This window comes from Hypanus sabinus, chromosome 15 (assembly GCF_030144855.1).
Source record: "Hypanus sabinus isolate sHypSab1 chromosome 15, sHypSab1.hap1, whole genome shotgun sequence".
Taxonomy (NCBI): Eukaryota; Metazoa; Chordata; class Chondrichthyes; order Myliobatiformes; family Dasyatidae; genus Hypanus; species Hypanus sabinus.
Genome location: NC_082720.1, coordinates 1,737,743 through 1,750,769, shown reverse-complemented (window position 1 = coordinate 1,750,769; position 13,027 = coordinate 1,737,743). Strand labels below are relative to the sequence as shown.

At 40.4% G+C, this 13,027-nt stretch overlaps 1 protein-coding gene across 1 annotated transcript in view; it reads right to left on the bottom strand.

Moving 5' to 3' along the window:
* The window catches only part of LOC132405118 (uncharacterized), a 171,100-nt gene extending 161,536 nt beyond the window's left edge, over nucleotides 1–9,564 (bottom strand). The window contains exon 1 of the mRNA XM_059989822.1: nucleotides 9,218–9,564. The gene's annotated coding sequence lies outside the window, so the exon portion shown is untranslated. The remainder of the gene's footprint in view (nucleotides 1–9,217) is intronic.
* Between the last annotated feature and the right edge of the window lie 3,463 nt (nucleotides 9,565–13,027).

The window sequence follows — 13,027 nt, the reverse complement described above, 5'->3', positions numbered from 1 at the left end:
ATTGGATTCCTAGGAAAAACAACCAGATCCTGCTGCAGTCGTATGCTGTAAGTAACCTCTATCTTTCATTCTGCATTAGCACTAAACAAAAAAAGACTAGTTGTTTGCCTGTGTTGCATTGAGGAAATTGTATTGCTTTTGAAATCTGGAATGAGCCTTCTTATAAAGATACAAGAAAATGCTGGGAAGAAGTCTGTACTTTAAACATTGTGTCACAAACATTTTATCCCCACCTCCACCTCTCAGAATAAGGACACAAACTCCACATGTCAATGGCAATGCTGTAGCTGTTCAGCCGTTCATTATATGGCACGTGTATTCTAATCCAGATGAAGTGATGTAATACAAATAAAAGAAATTACAATCAATGAAAACTAAAATAAAACTTGTAGGTCTGGAAATCAAATAAAAAAACAATAAATATTGGAAAACCTTATAAAACTTCTTAGGTCAAAATTTAATCACAATTAAATGCATTAGAAACATAGATAGAAACATAGAAAATAGGTGCAGGAGTAGGCCATTTGGCCCTTCGAGCCTGCACCGCCATTCAGTATGATCATGGCTGATCATCCAACTCAGAACCCTGTACCTGTTTTCTCTCCATACCCCCTGATCCCTTTAGCCACAAAGGCCATATCTAACTTCCTCATAAATATAGCCAATGAACCGGCCTCAACTGTTTCCTGTGGCAGAGAATTCCACAGATTCACCACTCTCTGTGTGAAGAAGTTTTTCTTCATCTCAGTCCTAAAAGGCTTCCCCTTTATCCTTAAACTGTAACCCCTCGTTCTGGACTTCCCCAACATCAGAAACAATCTTCCTGCATCTAGCCTGTCCAATCCCTTTAGAATTTTATACATTTCAATAAGATCACCCCTCAATCTTCTAAATTCCAGTGAGTATAAGCCTAGTCGATCCAGTCTTTCTTCATATGAAAGTCCTGCCATCCCAGGAATCAATCTGGTGAACCTTCTCTGTACTCCCTCTAAGGCAAGAATGTCTTTCCTCAGATTAGGGGACCAAAACTGCACACAATATTCTAGGTGCCGTCTCACCAAGGCCTTGTACAACTGCAGTAGAACCTCCCTGCTCCTGTACTCAAATCCTTTTGCTATGAATGCCAACATACCATTTGCCTTTTTCACCGCCTGCTGTACCTGCATGCCCACCTTCAATGACTGGTGTACAATGACACCCAGGTCTCGTTGCATCTCCCCTTTTCCTAATTGGCCACTGTTCAGATAATAATCTGTTTTCTTGTTCTTGCAACCAAAGTGGATAACCTCACATTTATCCACATTAAATTGCATCTGCCATGAATTTGCACACTCACCTAATCTATCCAAGTGACCCTGCATCCTCCTCACAGCTAACACCGCCGCCCAGCTTCGCGCCATCCGCAAACTTGGAGATGCTGCATTTAATTCCCTCGTCTAAATCATTAACATGTATTGTAAACAACTGGGGTCCCAGCACTGAGCCTTACAGTACCCCACTAGTCACTGCCTGCCATTCTGAAAAGGTCCCGTTTACTCCCACTCTTTGCTTCCTGTCTGCCAACCAATTCTCTATCCACATCAATACCATACCTCCAGTACCATGTGCCTTAAGTTGCACACTAATCTCCTGTGTGGGACCTTGTCGAAAGCCTTTTGAAAATCTAAATATACCACATCCACTGGCTCTCCCCATCCACTCAACTAGTTACATCTTCAAAAAATTCTCTAAGATTCGTCAGACATGATTTTCCTTTCACAAATCCATGCTGACTTTGTCGGATGATTTCACCTCTTTCCAAATGTGCTGTTATCACATCTTTGATAACCAACTCTAGCATTTTCCCCACCACCAATGTCAGACTAACCGGTCTATAATTCCCCGATTTCTCTCTCCCTCCTTTTTTAAAAAGTGGGGTTACATTAGCCACCCTCCAATCCTCAGGAACTAATCCAGAATCTACGGAATTTTGAAAAATTATCACTAATGCATCCACTATTTCTTGGGCTACTTCCTTAAGCACTCTGGGATGCAGACCATCTGGCCCTGGGGATTTATCTGTCTTTAGTCCCTTCAATTTACCTAACACCACTTCCCTACTAACATGTATTTCCCTCAGTTCCTCCATCTCACTAGACCCTCGGTCCCTTACTATTTCCGGAAGATTATTTATGTCCTCCTTAGTGAAGACAGAACCAAAGTAGTTATTCAATTGGTCTGCCATGTCTTTGTTCCCTATGATCAATTCACCTGCTCCTGACTGTAAAGGACCTACATTTGTCTTGACCAATCTTTTTCTTTTCACGTATCTACAAAAGCTTTTACAGTCAGTTTTTATGTTCCCTGCCAGCTTTCTCTCATAATCTTTTTTCCCTTTCCTAATTAAGCCCTTTGTTCTCCTCTGCTGGTCTCTGAATTTTTCCCAGTCCTCAGGTGTGCTGCTTTTTTTTTGCTAATTTATATGTTTCTTCTTTGGACTTGATACTATCCCTAATTTCCCTTGTCAGCCACGGGTGCACTACCTTCCCTGGTTTATTCTTTTGCCAAACTGGGATGAACAATTGTTGTAGTTCATCCATGTGATCTTTAAATGCTTTTAAGTATCATTTCCCAGTCTATCTTAGCTAATTCACATCTCATACCTTCAAAGTTACCCTTCTTTAAGTTCAGAACCTTTGTTTCTGAATTAACTATGTCACTCTCCATCTTAATGAAGAATTCCACCATATTATGTTCACTCTTACCCAAGAGGCTTCGCATGACAAGATTGCTAACTAACCCTTCCTCATTGCTCAATACCCAATCTAGAAAGGCCTACTCTCTAGTTGGTTCCTCGACATGTTGGTTCAGAAAACTATCCCGCATACATTCTAAGAAATCCTCTTCCTCAGCACCCTTACCAATTTGGTTCACCCAATCTATATGTAGATTGAAGTCACCCATTATAACTACTGTTCCTTTATTGCACGCATTTCTAATTTCCTGTTTAATGCCATCCCCAACCTCACTACTACTGTTAGGTGGCCTGTACACAAATCCTATCAGTGTTTTCTGCCCCTTAGTGTTATGCAGCTCTACCCATATCGATTCCACATCCTCCAGGCTAATGTCCTTCCTTTCTATTGCGTTAATCTCCTCTCTAACCAGCAAGGCTACCCCACCTCCTTTTCTTTCCTGTCTATCCCTCCTGAATATTGAATATCCCTGGATGTTGAACTCCCATCCTTGGTCACCCTGGAGCCATGTCTCTGTGATCCCAACTATATCATATTCATTAGTAACAATCTGCACATTCAATTCATTCACCTTGTTACAAATGCTCCTCGCATTGACACACAAAGACTTCAGGCTTGTTTTTATAACCCTCTTAGCCCTTATACAATTATGTTGAAAAGTGGCTCTTTTTGCTTTTTGCCCTGGATTTGCCTGCCTGTCACTTTTACTTTTCACCTTACTACTTTTTGCTTCTACCCTCATTCTACACCCCTCTGTCTCTCTGCACTTGTTCCCATCCCCCTGCCACATTAGTTTAAAGCCTCCTGAACAGCAGTAGTGAACACTCCCCCTAGGACATGGGTTCCAGTCCAGCCCAGGTGCAGACCGTCCTGTTTATACCAGTCCCACCTCCCACAGAACTGGTTCCAATGCCCCAGATATTTGAATCCCTCCCCCTTGTACCATTTTTCAAGCCACGTATTCAACTGAAATATCCTCCTATTTCTACTCTGACTAGTACGTGGCACTGGTAGTAATCCAGAGATTATTACCTTTGTGGTCCTACTTTTTAGTTTATCTCCTAACTCCCTAAATTCACCTTGTAAGACCTCATCCCATTTTTTACCTATATCGTTGGTACCTATGTGCACCACGACCACTGGCTGTTCACCCTCCCATTCCAGAATGTCCTGCAGCTGCTCAGAGACATCGTTGACCCTTGCACCAGGGAGGCAACATACCATCCTGGAGTCTCATTTGCGGCTGCAGAAACTCCTATCTATTCCCTTTACAATCGAATCCCCTATCACTATAGCTCTCCCACTCCTTTTCCTTCCTTCCTGTGCTGCAGAGCCACCCATGGTGCAATGAACTCGGCTGCTGCTGCCTTCCCCTGATGAGACATCTCCCCCAACAGTATATCTGCTTAGGAGGGAGATGACTTCAGGGGACTCCTGCACTACCTGCCTACCGCTACTCTGTCTAGTGGCCACCCCTTCCCTTTCTGCCTGTGTAGCCTTTACCTGCAGTGTGGCCAACTCACTGAACGTGCTATTCACGACTTTCTCAGCATCATGGATGCTCCAGTATGAATCCAAACGCAGCTCCAGACGCTCAATGCGGTCTGCCAGAAGCTGCAGCTGGACACACTTCCTGCACACAGAGTCGTCAGGGACACTGGACATTACTTCTACTTTTGCTCAACTGCAGTTATCTTTAAATGGAAAACAAAAATCCAATATGTATCATTCCTGTGAACTACTGGAACAAACTTTCAGACTGGCATCAAATGCAAAATTCCAAACGAATAAAAGTTTCATACAATACACTTTATACCTCACTCAATGTCAGCAAGACCAAGGTATTATGTTTTGTAAATCCAAAACTAATTGAAGTAAAACATGAAAGCTGGGGCCCTTTTAGTGAGGGGTGCCATTCTGGTCTAAAAGTTCTATCACTATAGAATTTCTTACTCTTGTGGGAAAACACTTTCTTCACAAGGGTTGGCGAGTATGGTCACTGTTGGCGGCAGAGACCTATGGCTGTGAAACAGCCGCAGGTTCTGGGTCCTCCTTCATGGTTGTAGGGGTTCACTCTGAGACTGCAGGAAGTGATTCTGACATCTCTAGACACCATTCTTCTCTGCACTCCTTAACTGATCAATGTGTCATCTCCAGATGACATCAGGCACAATCTCCACTGTGTAGGACAGTGGTCCAGTTCTGTCTGTGAACTTTTCAAGTACCATCTTTTGATTACCCCTGTAGCCCCATGCCAAGACTGCTTGACCGGGGTGAAACTTCCTAGGGATGGAGAGGTGCTCGTATTGGCATCTCTTGGACATGTCAACATCACAAGTACCATCTTTTGATTACCCCTGTAGCCCCATGCCAAGACTGCTTGACCGGGGTGAAACTTCCTAGGGATGGAGAGGTGCTCGTATTGGCATCTCTTGGACATGTCAACATCACAAGTACCATCTTTTGATTACCCCTGTAGCCCCATGCCAAGACTGCTTGACCGGGGTGAAACTTCCTAGGGATGGAGAGGTGCTCGTATTGGCATCTCTTGGACATGTCAACATCACAAGCAGTGCATGGAAAGTTGGTTGACTTGTTAATCTATCCCAGGCCACCAGACAGAGGTTCAAGCCAATGTTTTCGTCTTGAGCATGGCTAGATGACTGACACATAGTCTCTCCAAGCTCTCAGCTTGGGTGGTAAGACAACTCAATTCCCACATAAGGAAGCCTCTGTCAAGAACACATTCATCTCGGCACCGGGGGACATTAAAGCAATTTAGGTGGCCATGTAGAGCTGAGACAGTGTGGGGTCTTCTCCAGCTTCCCTTTAGGTCAACTTTGCCGTAATAAGGATACGTCCAATAAGCATTAGGGAAAATACAGCAAGCGGAGTGTCCTCTTCTGTAAATTTTTCTGGTATTTCTTTTTCCAAGAATAAAGGGGACAATCTATCAGCATTTCCAGGATTACTTGTCCTCTTGAATTCGATCTTGGAAATTAAAAATGGACACCAGTGGTTGTAACATTTCACAGCCCAACAAGACTCAAGGCCTCCCTGTCAAACTGTACTATTTTTCTCTGCAGTGGTAAGGGAAAAGGATGCAAAAGCTAAGGTGTGTTCACTTCCATCACTCATAACATTGGACATGACTGCACCTATACCATAAGGCGAGGGGTCAGACAAGTTTCACTGGATGCTGTGGATCATTGGAGTGTCCAATGTCACCACTTATTTTACCATTTTCAGAGCAATCTCATACTGCTTTGTCCATTGCCATTTCTTCCTGATCTGCAGTAAAGAGTTCAGGGTGTGAAGCACAGTAGCCAAGTTTGGCAGGAACCTGTTAAAATAATTGACAAATCCTAAAAAGGATCACAACCGTGACATGTCCTTTGGCCTTGGGGCATCTACCACTGCTTAAATCTTCCCAGCACAAGTCTTATATGTCAATGGTGTGACCACAGTATGTGATGCTTGATTTGAAGAATTCACACTTGCTGCATTGTGCTCTGAGCCCATAATCTTCTTAACTTTTTAACACTGTCTTAAGATTTTGGAGATCAGAAATAGAATCAGGTTTATTATCACCAGCATGAACGTGAGATTTGGAAACTCAGCAGCAGCAGTTCAATACAATACATAATATAGCAGAGGGAGAAAAATAATAATAAATAAAATAAAACATAATAATAAATGAACAAGTAAATAAATTATGTATATTGAATAGATTATTTAAAATGTTCAAAAACAGAAATATTGTATATATTAAAAAATGAGGTAGTGTCCAAAGATTCAAAGTCCATTCAGGAATCAGATGGCAGAGGGGAAGAAGCTGTTCCTGAATCACTGAGTGTGTGCCTTCAGGCTTCTGTATCTCCTAACTGATGGTAACAGTGAGAAAAGGGCATGCCCTGCGTGCCAGAGGTCCTTAATAATGGACGCCGTCTTTCTGAGACACCGTTCCCTACTTTGTAGGCTAGTGTCCAAGATTGAAGCTGACTGGATTTACAACCCTCAGTAGCTCCTTTTAATCCTGTGCAGTAGCCCCTCCATACCAGAAAGTGATGCAGCCTGTCACGGTAAAACTATAGAGGTTTTTGAGTGTATTTGTTGACATGCCAAATCACTTCAAACTCCTAATAAAGTATAGCCGCTGTCTTGCCTTCTTTATGACTGCATCGATATGTTGAGACCAGGTTAGTTCCTTAGAGATCTTGACGCCCAGGAACTGGACCCTGCTCACTCTCATCTTTCTTTGTCATCTTTATCAGTAACAATGATGTCACTAAGGATCTGGACAACACCTGGTCCATAGCTTTTTGCAAGTGTTCCAGTGCAGATGCTACTCCTAAAATAAGCCTATTGTAGCAATAAACTTTGATGTGAGTGTTTGGGTTTTGCATTTTCATTTAACACTATTTTAGGCTTGATATGCTTAAGTTTTCCAAATCCACTCTTGTACAAAACTGTGGCATCACCCAGTACCTTTCTTAATTCGCTTTAAGATGGCTGCATTTTGTATAATAACTGAAACAGTCAAGTCTGTGTCCAATTGCATTTTAATTAGTTTGCCTTTCACTTCTGGTGTAAGCCATATTGCTTGTCCTCTGTTACTTTTCAAGTTGTAAATCTCAAAGCTATACAATCCTGTTGCCACGCTCATCATTATGATATTTTTCGTCAACAGCATGCAGATTGAAACTCTTTTTGAAACTGCAACTTGACTTTTTATTTTGTTCTCTTCCCTGTGGAGCCCATTTATCTTTGGTTGCATGACATACTCTTCGTATGTACGCTACTTCGGCAGTTTGAACGGGGCACGACTGTGCAAGCGCGTGAAGCTCGGCCTGTGAGGCAGCCGAAGAGTTTAAAAAGCGAGCAGAATAACGGAGCGGGCAACAGAGTAATGGGAGACAGAGTAAGAAGACTTTGGCTTGAGAGGCTTCGGCGAGCAGAGGCTGAGGACGAGCTTGCTCCCCTCAATCGGACACAGTTAGCTATTACGTGACCAGGTTTCTTACAATAATTACAAATGGAACCAAACTGTCTTTCCTTCACAGGTTTTCCTTCCTCTTTACCTTTCTCACTAACTTCTGATTTACTTTAATTCACTATGTTATTTATCCTTTTAAAAGTTCTACTCTGAGAAAATTTATTCTTATGAATTAAAGCATACTCATCAGCTAATTTAACAGAGTCCTGTAATGTAGCAGCGTCCCTCTCATTTAAGTATGTCCTTACTTCAACAGGGATGCTCCTTTTAAACTGCTCCATTAAAATCAGCTCTTTCAATTATTATAGTCCCCATTTACATTTTTAGAGGAAACCCATCCTTCAAAACACACAGCTTTATCGTAGGCAAATTCCACATACGTCTTCTCCACAGATTTCCGAATCTTTCTCTATACGCTTCTGTGACCAACTCATACGCCTTCAATATCTGCTGTTTAACAATGTCATAATCAAGTGCTTGCTCAGCACTTAAAGCTGCATAAACCTGTTGTGCTTTGTCTTTAATTACACTCTGTAACAACACTGGCCATTTCTCTTTCGGTCACACTGAAATCAGAGTAATAGTTTCAAAATGTTGAAAATATTTTTCTACTTCTGTTTCACTAAATGGAGGGACCAATTTAATTTTCTGACTAACAACAAATGTTTTTCTAGAACCAGGAGACTGATTCTCAGACCTCACTCCCGCCATCGCAAATTCAAATTCCTTCTTTTTATTTTCAGCTTCTAACTTACAACACTCCAAGTCTGCTTTACATTGACCCAACTTCATTTGTTCAATTTGTAACTGCATCTCTAGTGTATTTATTGGAAACGAATCTAAAACCAATTCATCAAAATCACCCGAATCTACATAGTGTGATGCGACTTTTCTCTGTATTAGATCCTTTGATGTAGACCTCGAAATACCTTAGATTCTAACCTACTAGCAATCTCAATTACAACATTTTTTCGCCGTCACTAATAACTCCATGTTTGGTGAAGCCAGAAAGTCATCAATATTCATTGTTGCCGAATACCACTCACAAGTCAATCAAACAAAAGAATCGAGTATTTCCCTTTTCCAAAACACCGATCAAAAATGAAACAAGCATTTAAACTGAAAAAATGGATTCAGATCGCACGAGCCCCCATTTGTTACAATCCAGCAACAATGAATATATGATTGAGACAGGATTTTTATAACAAATAAAACATTTATTAAACACTGCTAAAAAAACCCCCAAAAATAAACAAACAATAAACTTAACCGGAAGTCAGCTGCGATATGGCAGCTCAAACAGTTCTTACAGCGAGAATGCAAAAACAGTTCTTGGAAGTAGTAATGCAAAAGTCCAAATGCTTACGCAGTCCGTTAAAGGAGAGACTTCTTGAAAATGATTTAAATTCTCTTTCGTGGAGTTACTGCATGTTATTCCCCGGAGGATTTACGATCGACGGAAATAAAATGACTTAAAGGCACTGACCTTTCTTTGACGAAACTTTGTATCCAACCCTCTGCACTTCTTCTGGCAAAGCAGGAGTTATCATGGATACTCATTACTAATTCTTCGTGCGAAGATTAAACAAAGGTCGAATCTGTTTCACCGTCGACATTAACTTTCCCAATCCTTCGGGATTTCTGAACTCCTTGAAAATCTTCACTCTCCACTAACCAAACTGGCAGTATTATAGCAAAACTGCCGGCAATAACCTTTGAGACTTAAAACAGAAAGTGAAACTCCACTTTTAAATGAAACTGTGTCATAATATTGGACTACGCAGCAGCATGCAGTCAGTGTCGAAGTCAGCCACGAACTGCCCACGTCACAGGTTAGGGTTCTCCTTTAATACCCTATGAAAAAAAGTATCACATGACCTCTCACTGGTGGGAAAATGACGTCACTCCCCCATAACAAGACCATTACCTCATGCCCAGTAGAGCTTCAATTACATCATGGTCACGTGATGCAGAACCACGTGAAGCTTCACGTGAAGCAGAAGATGCTTCCTGCATCAAGCCTGTCCAACCCATTTAGAATTTTATACGTTTCAATAAGATCCCCCCTCAATCTTCTAAATTCCAGTGAATATAAGCCTAGTCGATCCAGTCTTTCTTCATATGAAAGTCCTGCCATCCCAGGAATCAATCTGGTGAACTTTCTCTGTACTCCCTCTATGGCAAGAATGTCTTTCCTCAGATTAGGAGACCAAAACTGCACACAATATTCTAGGTGCGGTCTCACCAAGGCCTTGTACAACTGCAGTAGAACCTCCCTGCTCCTTTACTCAAATCCTTTTGTTATGAATGCCAACATACCATTTGCCTTTTTCACCACCTGCTGTACCTGCATGCCCACCTTTAATGGCTGGTGTACAATGACACCCCAGGTCTCATTGCATCTCCCCTTTTCCTAATTGGCCACTGTTCAGATAATAATCTATTTTCCTGCTCTTGCGGCCAAAGTGGATAACCTCACATTTATCCACATTAAATTGCATCTGCCATGAATTTGCCCACTCACCTAACCTATCCAAGTCACCCTGCATCTTCTTAGCATCCTCCTCACAACTAACACAGCCGCCCAGCTTCATGTCATCCACAAACTTGGAGATGCTGCATTTAATTCCATCATCTAAATCATTAATATGTATAGTAAACAACTGGGGTCCCAGCACTGAGCCTTGTGGTACCTCATGTATTTCAAAATATTCCTATTTTTTTAACTAAGAAGCTTTTCAATCAGGTTGACTATTATTCCACCTTTTGTTTGGAATAACACAAGACCAAGAATTGGTAAATATCATTTACAAAAGTTAAAAAAGAATGGAAGTCTTGCTTTGCCTAATTTAAGAATGTATTATTGGGCTGTTAATATACGTTATATGTGTTTTTGGTTATATTGGGCTGATAGAGATGAACGACAACCTTGGGCTGATTTGGAATTGAATACTGCGAAACAATTTTACTTAAGCTCATTATTAGGAGCTTCTCTACCTGTACAACTGGCCAAAATTACTAATTTAAATTTATATCCTGTGATTAATCAGTAATTATGAATTTGGTTCCAGTTTCATAACTTTTTAAATCTCAAATAATTTAAACTTCTAAGTTTAATTTATCGAAATTATTTATTTAAACCTTCATTAAGTCATCCTACCTTTCTTCTTTGGAGGAATAAAGGAGTTTATTCCTTCATTGATCTGTTCCAAGATGGCCGATTGATGTCTTTTGAGAAATTAGTAACTAATTATCACATTTCCTGCAATATCCTCAGGTCAGACACTTACAAAAATATGTAAGTAATTTTCCATATATACAGGATTCTGACCTGTTATTATTTTTAAAATGAATCATTTAGTGAAGGGTTTTATTGGGAAAATTTATAATTTATTGTTACAACAGCACAATTACCTTTCACTTAAGATTAAGCAAAATTGGGAGAGAGAGCTTAACATGACCCTGATAACAGAAGATTGGTTGCGGAATTTGAAGTTGGTTAACTCTTCTTCGATTTGTGCCAGTCACTCATTAATTCAATTTAAAATTGTACATCATTACTATTTGACAAAGGAGAGACTGTCTAAAATGTTTCCTAATATTGATGGTCAGTGTGACAGATGTAAAACTGTGACAGCCATATTGACACATATGTTTTGGTCGTGTTCAGTATTGAAACATTTTTCAAGTCTATGTTCTCTACAATTTCTAAAGTTTTAAAAATTAATTTACAACCTAATAAATTGACAGTTTTATTTGGTATAATCCCTCAATATCTTCATGGTATTTCTCCATCAGATCAACATGTAATTGCATTTGTTACATTATTGGCCAGAAGGGCTATTTTGTTGAAATAGAAAGATGCTTCTGATCCTACTATGATACAATGGTTTTCTCAGGTGATGTTATGTCTCAGTTTGGAGAAAATCAAAAGTCGAACTTTTGATTCTCGATTTGATTTTGAGAAAAGGCGGGGTTCATTGGCCTGCTACTATCATCTGATTTGAGTTAATTAATATGGTTTCCTTCTGATTTTTCTTTAAATGGATTTGAGTTGGCAGATTGATAGCTTTTCTATGGAAGCTTGTATGATGTATAGCACCGGGGTTGTGCTCCCAATGGGTTTTTTTTTGTTTTTTTTTTAGTTAGTAGGGATTCTTTTTTTTTCTTCTTTCAAAAAATATTCTTAACACTTTATTTTTTCATATTATTATTGATATATTGCTTAGCTTTGTTAATCAGTTATTTGCTAATTTAATTTGTTATTGTATATAATGACATATTGACTTAATGTATATTTTTTGTTGATCTTCAATAATAATTAATAATAAAAAAGATTTTAAAATGAGAAATTATCTTACAAAATCATTGGACTCTAGCATGGTGCCACAGGACTGAAGCATTGTAAATGTCACTCCAATACTTAAGAAAGAAGGAAGCAGCAGAAAGGAAATTATAGACCAGTTAACCAGACCTCTGTGGTTGGGAAGACGTTGGAGTCAATTGTTAAGCATGAAGTTATGGAGTACTTGGTGACGCAGGGCAAGATGGGACAAAGTCACCAATTCAAAGATGCAAAAGGACTTGGGAGTCCTTGTGAGAACACACTGATGGTTAACTTGCAGGTAGAATCAGTGGGGAGGAACGCAGATGCAATGTTAGCATGCATTTCAATAGGTCTAGAATACATGAGCAGGGATGTGATGCTGAGGCTTTATAAGGCACCGGTAAGGCTTCACCTTGAGTATTATGAACAATTTTGGGCTTCTCATCTAAGAAAAGATTGAGTATTGGAGAAGGTCCAGAGGAGGTTCACAAGGATGATTCCAGAAATGAAAGGGTTATCATAAGAGGAACTGTGATAGCTCTGGGTCTGTATTTGCAGGAAATTAGAAGAATGAAGGGAGAGCTCATTGAAACCTTTTGCATGTTGAATGGCCTAGAGAGAGTAGATACGGAAAGGATGTTTCCCATGGTGGGGGACTCTAGGTCAAGAAGGTGCAGACTCAGGATAGAGGGGAATTCATTTAAAACAGATGCAGAGAAATTTCTTTAACCAGAGGGTGGAGAATTTGTGGAATTTGTTACCACAGGCAGCTGTGGAGGCCAAGTTGTTTGGTGTATTTAAGTTTTGTCCTTGATTGTATAGGGCATCAAAGATTACGGGGAGAAGGCTGGGGAGAGGGGCTGAGGAGGGGAAAAAGAATCAGCCATGATTGAATGGTGGAGCAGACTTGATTAGCCAAATGGCCTTATTCTGCTCCTACATCTTATGGTCATATAGATAAAGCCCTGC